Source organism: Anabrus simplex, chromosome 9 (genome assembly GCF_040414725.1).
Source record: "Anabrus simplex isolate iqAnaSimp1 chromosome 9, ASM4041472v1, whole genome shotgun sequence".
In the NCBI taxonomy this organism is placed as follows: domain Eukaryota; kingdom Metazoa; phylum Arthropoda; class Insecta; order Orthoptera; family Tettigoniidae; genus Anabrus; species Anabrus simplex.
In genome coordinates, this window is record NC_090273.1 from 19545165 (window position 1) to 19554946 (window position 9782).

Sequence of the window (9782 nt, forward strand, 5' to 3'; positions counted from 1 at the left end):
TTAAGCATTATAGAGACACAGTTTATTTACCATCAGTGAGAGAAAAAAACCCTGCATATTTAAGTGACTATTCCGTGTGTGCAAGGAAGAAGTAGAAAATTAAGATCTGCACAGGGTGAGTAGACATCAACAGCATGCCACACTACCCCACCTCCAGAGACACCATGATCTTGGCATCGGTGTGGGCCCAGACTAACAAGGTGCCTCCCGAGTTGCCTGATAATAGGTAATACAGTAGGTTTTATGATTTGAGGTTTGTTGACTTTTGTAAAAATTTTGGTCTAAGACACGCTTTGATTAATAGAGAAGGAACCATCAATATAGCCAATGACAATTTAGTAACTATCATGGTACACAGACGAAAAATTCTTTACGATTTGCTTTACAGCACACCAACAGAGATAAGTCTAATGGCGACGATGGGATACGAAAGAGCTAGGAGTGAGAAGGAAGCGGCCGTGGTCAAGGTACAGCCCCAACATTTGCCTGGTGTGAAAATAGGAAACCATGGAAAATCAACTTCAGGGTTGCCAACAGTGGGGTTTGAACCCACTATTTCCCGAATGTAAGCTCACGTCTGTGCGACCCTAACCGCACGGCCAACTCGCTCGATATTAAAAGTTCAAAAGACTCCATTGTAGTTTTAATAAACTATAGGACTATAACCTATATTAATCCAGATCAATTATGTTAAGGATATCCTTTTAACCGTAAGTGTGTGTGTGTGTGTGTGTGTGTGGTAGACAATTTAAACAAATTCTTCTCCCACTGAGTTTGACATCATTCTTTATAAAAAAAAATACATTTGCATATTTGTATTCAATTTCAGCTGACGAATCAGCAATGTACATGATCGAAAATGAAGAAAGTAAGTTAGGTATATTTATGCACACTGTCTGTGTAGCTGTATGCACAGCAGGAAATTGCCACTTTTCATTAACAAGAAATACATAGTGGCGTGCACCGAGTCCCATCTACTGCTGGGGTAAAGAACTTTGTATTAACGTTTTCTAATATTCCTTAGAACGCTGTTTATAACGTTTAAAAAACTGCGAACATCTAAGGCCCCATTCACAATGCAAACGTAATCGTAAACTCAACGACGTAACGTAACCGTACAATTAACGTAAAATTTGTGGTATTCACAATGGAGGAACGTAACATTAACGTAAAGAGTACACAGCAGCCAATCAAAACACTGCCATGTTATTTAGTACGGAAGTCAGGTTTTGGGCTATCTCGCAGTTTTATAATTCAGTACTTCGTTGGAATCAAACAACGTGGTAGCGGAATTCATATTACTTCAAACATCTATTGCTTTGCTCCTGGGAGCTGTGTAGGCCTACGGTACCTGAAAAAGGCGATGTAAACAACGGTGCAGAAAATGGGTTCATCCCTTGTATCAAAGGTTATCTCAGGGGGATTTCGGTAATCTACTGTAAGAAATGACCCTCATCAGTTCGTTTTGGACATGCGGATGAAACCTGAACTGTTTGCCTTTCTTACGATTTGCGTCCCCTTTTGTAATAAAAAGAAATGTAAGGTCTCCTTTACCGACATCTATGACCCTATCTATCACACCCCGATGAGATGTTTGGATGATATCGTTTTCGTAAACTAGTAGTCCGTCATAATGTTAAGAAATATACAGGGATACTATTTTATTTATGACAGGGATTGTCTCTCGTCCGTTTGCCAGCGCTGCGAGCTTGTCTCCCGCCATTTATTGTCAGATTTCATTACTACAGGATATTAATTTCCACCTATTATTTTTCGCTACAGCGTATTTGTAATTATTTTTCCTTCTATCATACATAGCCTATACACAAATATTATTTTGAAAGAGAATTACAGGTGTTTCGTCGAAAGAAGCAATTATATCGTGCACAACACACAATGTTTACCTCTGCTCTGATTGGCTGGTTCTTAAAGTTAACGTAAAATTAACCGCAAGAGCTTGGAGTTTGCAATCCCTTAATTTTACGGACTCGCAGTTAAGTTTACGTCGGCGCATTGTGAATGGATCCATTAGATAAGATGGCCGCTAACTTCTAAGTTAACGTTAATTTTAAGTTTACGTTACGTTACGTTTGCATTGTGAATGGGGCTTAAGCCAAGCCAAGTACAGCTGTGTTGACAATCCGCTCCCACTACCGCAGTTCAGCTTCTCCAGCGAGCTGGGTTTCCTTGCCAGCGTGAGAGAGAGCTACCCCCAGCGAAATTTAAGGTCGCCTGGGTGACGCACGCAGGTGAAACTTGCTCGAGGCGGAGCTGTGCCCCCTCCCCCGACAGCAATTTAAGGCGACCGGCCAGCTAGCTTAGGTAAGGGGTGTTAGTTTTAATACTTGACACTCGACGTTTCAGCGCCACACACTGGAGACTGCAAGAAAAATATCGACATCTCAACAGTACAGTTATCGTCCTGGTAATAAAAATACAGCCAGTATATGAAATCAATTATAATCTAGAAGAACATATTTTAGTCTTGGGTTTCGGAATGTATACAGTTCTTTCGAGCAATTCATTGATGGCACGTGTAGAGTATGTGTTCCGATAGCCGCAGAAAAATATTTAGGTTGCCCAGCATGAACACAAGAGTTAAGTGCGAATGGTTGTCTGTGATGGTGGTATATAGTGAATTTTTGTAGTGTTCCTCTTGGATTATAGGTGAAGGTTTCGCGAATTCTGTGGCATTCTTCATGAATATACCGGTAACGTGTGATATACGTCGTGAAAAATATTTCCCCTCGTTTGTCGTTGATGCACGTACACTCAGTATGCGAGTGAAACTATAAAACTTAAACGACGGCAAAATGCCAGTTAAATAATTATTTTGCTGATTAGTTTAATTACGCTTTTTTTAAGTAAAAAACAAATAGTTAGTCCCAGTGTATTTTTGTGAAAACCATGATTGTACTATCACGAAGCGTTACCGGATGAAGCTGCAAGTACATTGTTTAAAATCTGCTATAGATTAAGTTATGAGAGTGTCGTCACTGTCGTGAATATCAATTTGGAAGTAGGTGCGAGCGTGTGGTTGAAAATACTCTTGAAAGATCTTTCTCAAGTAGACCTTTCCACGAAAAAGGCAGCCTTATAAAAATGGTAATGTTGACTTTAGAGAGTGTAGTGGAGCTACGATTGTTTATATTTTTAAAAACTTTTTTGCAGCTGGGGTAATGAATATGTTCACCGCACGCCACTGGAAATATATAGGGGCCTATATTAAAATACTATTACTGGTGACTGTTTCATTCTTCTAACGCTATTATTTCAACTTTATGGCAAGATGGATAACATTCATAACCGCACTGACATTCGTAGTTGCCATTCATAACTAGGCGTAACTAGTCGCACTAAGTTCTATGAGGTGGATAGTGGATACACACCATAATATCATACGAAGAACTGTCCCAATAAGCTGAGCACAGTGAACGACTAGGCGAACAATAGCCAAATGTAGCCTGAACAAATACAAAAATTAATGAATGTCACAATTATTACTACCTACCTAATTAGTTTATAAAATGTACGCGTAACGCTTGTTACTAATAAATACAGTTCTTACAACTCGTTCTCTTATCAGAGTTATACCGGGTCATCCATAAAAGCCTCCACCAGCACCGTATTGCCATCTTTAATATTCCATTTGGTCCATTTTCCTTCCATCAATAGTCCTGCAGGCATTAGGCTGATGCTGGCCATGTCATTTAGAAAGAGGGCACGAGTGAGACACATCTCAGTTGTCAGTTGGCCATGGTAGCGAGATGATCAGCAATTTTTTCTAACCTCGTCGACTTGACGAGGAAGTTGTGATCCACGCGGCAATACCAATGGTAATGAGATATATTAAAATTTAAGTGGGATAAAGAATTGTTATGAAATATTTACAACCATCCTTTTCATGTAAGAAAAACGAGGACCATGAAAGTGTTATTGGACGGGATGAAACGATCCTAGGGTTAAAGACGCTCGATTTCCTAACCATGTGCAGGACAGAAAATTAATCTGCTTAACCTACTACTATTATTATATTACGTGAGGAATACTGTAGAACAGCAAAAAATTCACCGTTTAAAAATAAAAAGTCTGAAGAACGAGAAATGAGGTGACAAAGCAATGCATAACACGTGAGTTGAACAAAAATTACAGTTTATTGTGAAATGGTTTCAAAAATTGTAGTGAAAGCAAGTTTGAATCTCGTTTTTCAATAGTCCCCATTGCTCATAGATGCTGCATTCCTCCCCAGAAGATACAGTGTAATTTTCCTGTTTCTGGAAACAGATTTCCTACAACAAAAAATGTCATTCCATCGAAGAGACGCAGATGCCGGAGAATACAGTCGAAATTCCGCTGTAAGCTCACCTTCTACTTCGTCGAGAGAGAGAAGAAACAGTGAAGACAAGAACAGGCCTCCGTTTTCCCCGACTAGAGAGGAAAATAAACAGCAGATCATCTATTCATTTACTACAGCGCGAGACGACAATAATAGTAATCGGGACGGCAAAGCGAGCAGACAAAGGACGCTTCCACAAACATCGGCGAAAGGAACTGACGAAAGCAGAAGGGTATTTCCATTCGTTAGTACACCGAGTGGAAATCTTAAAATAATTCCCAATCAAGTTGTATTTGAGTCTAAAAAAGTGAGCGTGCTGGTTGCCGATCCTAAGCGGACTAAAGTAAACGTCAAATCGGAACCAGAGAAACCACATGCTGGTAATTCTGACGCATTCAGGCGGTCTCAAAATGCTATAACCAGGCCGACGGAAGAGGATATAAAGGACATTTTGCATTCGAGAGACTCAGAATATGTTCCAAATGAAAGATATCAAAGTCATGTCGACTATGAGATTGAGGCAGAAAAGGATGTATACCTGGAGGCACTGGGATTTAATGCTTGTGGCTCTATCAATTGGAATGTAGTTAATCTTCCAGGTAAATCTAATATCGTTGACCTCCTTATGCAACGTATCATAAATTATGTTCACCCTGATTGTTTTGTTCAAATTGATCATGATGTTTTCAATTGCCATCTCTTAGTTCTGCAATGTTACTCACCATATTTTAATAACCTGAGGGAAGCAAAGAGAGTTGAACTCCCAGAAAGCAATGTAACACCAGCTGCTTTCACAATAGTTTATGACTGGATGATTTACTCTGGAACTGACAGCTATAAAATTCTTAACAGAGAAAATATCCTTGAAGTCCTGATGGCAGCACAATACCTTGAAATTAAAGAACTGGAGGATCAATGTCGGGGTTTCATTAATTCGACCGAGATGTTCACCGAAGACACTGCTTATTACTTGTTCAGGAAAGCCTTGAAAATGAACAACCAAGAAATAGCAGATTCAATGTTACCACGTATTCAAAGGTTTTTCTTAACTCTTGTGAGTTCAAAAGATTTTCTTGATTTACCAATTGAAGAATTATGTCCTCTGCTCCGTTCAGATCATATAGCAGTGCACTGTGAAATTGAGGTATTCATGTCTGCAGTACGATGGCTAATGCACGACTTCATGCGGCGAAAGACTCACCTTGTGAGTGTGATGCAATGTATTCGATTTGGGCTTATTGCACCTTGGCAGCTTGTTGACATTAGAAGGAACCCAGAAAACCCAGAAATTTTAGAAGTAACATCCTACAGTGATGTCCAGCGTTTTATTGAAGATGGCCTTGCATATGTAATCATAAAATACTGGTATGGTAATAAGACACAGAAATACTATCACTGGATAGATTTGCTAGCTCTGAATGAACCAACTCCTAGGCAGTGGCTTGGACAAGGGAAGAAATATGTCACCTACAGAGAGTTTCTACAAGATTTACCAAATTACCGACACCCAGAATCATTGACTCATGAACCCATCAGAAGTCAAACAAGCATTAGCCCTGAGATCAATGGACTTTCTGGAAGTGGATCTCAAGATATTCCACCTCCATTTACTATGGCTGAACTACTAAACCGCAGAAAAATGTTAAGTCAAGATGAATTTGTGAAAAACCAATAATAAATAAACGTGTGATTTCATAATTGCTTTCTTTAATGATTTATCGAAATTAACATAGATAGCAAATGCATCGTAGTCAACATCTACTTGTAATCAAATTAGGCTTCTAAAGTTTCTAAAGCAGAAAGAAACACATCAAATTCTAACATGAAAGGTTTCCTCAATATAACAGACATACACCAAATTAAATATCCATAACAGACAAACCCCATGGCACTACAGACCTATGGGCCTTGGCTTACCAAGCGACCGCTTGCTCGAAGGCCTGCAGATTACGAGTTGACGCGTGGTCAGCGCGACGAATCCTCTAGACCTGGGTCGCAATCTCACCGGCTGATGGCTCTTCAATTGTAACCACGTAGGCTGATTGATGCTCGAATTAGGCCTCATATCCAGGTAAAAATCTCAAACCTGGCCTGGAATCGAACACGAGACCTACGGGTAAGAGGCAAGCACCCCTACCCCTAGACCACTGGACCGACATTAAAAAACTATAATTAATTTCAATCTTTAAAAGTGTTTTGTACAGAATCATTCAGATAAGGACTAAGCAAAAATACTGAAATAATATAATAGCGATCTACCTCCGCTATCATTGCAACCAAATATTCAGAAAGTTATCATAGATATATTTAGATGTATATAGTACGGTAAAAACTAAACAGGGTAAAAAGTCAGGTTGTAAGTATCACCAAGAGGAGAAGCCCCTCTCACTTTTAATTACTGTGTTGATGGGGTGAAAGTAACTCATGAAGGTCACTCTAAGTACCAAGGTGTTAATAATATAAGGAAAGATCTTCATTGGGGAACGCACATAAACGAGGTTGTAAACAAAGGTTACAGATCTCTTCATATGGTTATTCAGCGATGGCTGGTGGTATCTGAAAGTTGCATAGGAGTTTGGCTACTTTTGTATGTAAAGACATGCAGTCACTGAGGGTTGTAGAGGATAGAGCCAGACCTGTAGCTTAGATCCTTTCCAACAGAACAAAAAAGAACCAGGCCACCATAGCTTAACTGGTAGTGCTACCAACGCGAACTCGGAAAATTGTGGGTTCGGATCCTACTGGTGTCCGGTTGGCCTTTTTTTTTTTTTTCTGTACTTAACATCTCTTCAACACGTACTAAATGTAAGTAACACGACGTAATAGGTTGAAAGTCGATTTCGATTACAGTGCGGTCGTGAAAATTCAATATTCATTGACCCTTAAGTGAATTTGCTCTTGCTTACCTTAGCGTACCTGCTACATCTGTGCCCGCATAGGAGGTGTTTTCATGTGCTGGACAAATTCTTTTAGACCGAAGGTCGTCGCTTTCTGCAAAACGAACTGAAACTCTGATATTTCTGAATGGAAATTCCTCCTATATAACACCTGTTCCATGCAATACAGAACACCAACGGTACTTCCCATACTGTCTGTGTACAACGTGTTGTGTCTTGATTTTAATGTTTGTCACAAGATGAAGAATTGAGTTCATTTGTATACTTTACTTATTTCCATTACTGATGTTATCTTAACAGATTTTTCATTTAACTCCTTACCACATAGTTATAAATGAAATGTTTGCCATTATATGAGTTTAGGCACATTTCAAAGCACTAGATTTCGTTTCGTCAATTATCACATTATGGAATACGGTACGTTTATCCATATGCATTAATATTTATTGTATTTATTTATTCATTTGTATGTTTATTTCTTTATTTATGTCTACCTTATATGCCTCATATTAAGCACAGATTTGTAATTACACTGTTTGTTACGTTATGTGTTAAATTTATACTATTTTTATAATGTCATATAAAAATAATAGAAAGTACGGAGCATTGTAAAACTGATAATAATTCATAATCTTCTTTATAAATGTAAACTGTAGCTTAGAAGGTCAATATAAAGTTTAAATTTACCGCTATAAAGTTGTACTCGGTTTAACCGAGTAATGACGTTACAGTACTTGCTCCGAACTGAACCGCTCCGTCCCCACCACTAATACAACCCCCCTCCCCTATCGACCGATCCTGGTTACGCTACTGCCAACGAGCTAGAATAACTAGCTCGTTGGCTACTGCTATTCTAACCGCAAAACATCGTCACGGATTGTTTGGATGTTCCTATTAAAGCTGGGAACGGTAGGAGCGGAGCGGAGCGGAGCGGAGCAGTTGTTTTCGCTCGTCCTCCGGAGACCTCCGGTAGTCCTCCGATTGAATTCCTCTTAGGAGGAATTACAATTTAGATTTCAGTACTCCCGGCGCAGATGCATGTATTCCCCTACGTTTGTCATTCAAATTCTGTAGTCATTTCAAGATCGCCGCATTATTTGTTACGCTATGAATAACAGATTTTGATCTGCTAACATTCAGTTTGCAATAGGTGCAGGTGGATAGAATACTGTAGATTGAATATTGGCATATATTATACCGTTGCAAATGCATTTAGAATATTATTAACAGTAAAAATGTTTAAGTAATCATTATATTCCATTGCATGTAAAATGTATTATATACGATGCTCTTGCATTAATTATACTCGTAGCTCATTTATTAAGGAAGAATACGTCCGGCTCCATGAGTAAATGGTTAGCGTGCTGGTCTTTGGTCACAGGGGTCCCGGGCACTGGAGCTGGGTGTATGTATCGTCTTCATCATCATTTCATCCTCATCACAACGCGCAGGTCGCCTACGGGAGTCAAATCAAAAGAACTGCATCTGGTGTGCCGAACTTGTCCTCGGACACTCCCGGCACTAAAAGACATACGCCATTTTAATTTTTACTGAAGTGTACGAACTGATTGGAACTGGTTATATGCTGTAGCGGGCTGAGTAGTTCAGACGGTAGAGCGCTGGCCTTCTGAGCTCAAGCTTGCGGTTTCAATTCCGACTTTGCTCGGCGATATTTGAAGGTGGTCACATACGAAAGTCTCATGTCGCCAGGTGTACCGGCATATGAAAGAATTCCTGTGGGACAAAATACCGACACCTTAATGTCACAGAAAACCACAGAAGTGGTTATGGGAGTACAATAATAATAATAATAATAATAATAATAATAATAATAATAATAATAATAATAATAATAATAATAATCTTAATCTTTCTATCAGTTTACCCTCCAGGGTTGGGTATTCCCTCGGACGCAGGGAGGGATCCCACCTATACCGCCACAAGGACAATGTCCTGGAGCGTGAGACTTTGGTTCGGGGTTACTTTTTGTTTTGTTTTACGTCGCATCGACACAGATAGGTCTTATGGCGACGATGGGATAGGGAAGAGGGAAGGAAGCGGCCGTGGCCTTCAGTTAGGTACCATCCCGGCATTTGCCTGGAGGAGAAGTGGGAAACCACGGAAAACGTCGTTTTCCATTTTCACGCCTAGAAATTGTTCTCCTTAGCCGTTCCTATCACATCGTCGCCATAAGACGGCATGACGTAAAGCAAATTGTAATCGACAAATGAAACACGAACGATAAATGAGAATGTATATATTTCATATATTCGCCTTCGTCATACTTATAAAGCAGTATTTACTGTGTCGCTAGCACATCCGTTGCGCACCACGGATGGAATGGCAAGCGAGCACACATTCAGTACTGTTTCTCCGTCCTCCGCTCGCCCACCGAAGCACCGATTGGTTTCTAAGCAACAGTTTTTTTTTTTTTTTTTTTTTTTTGCGTCGCACTGACACAGATAGGTCTTATGGCGACGATGGGACAGGAAAGGCCTAGGAATTGGAAGGAAGCGGCCGTGGCCTTAATTAAGGTACAGCCCCGGCAT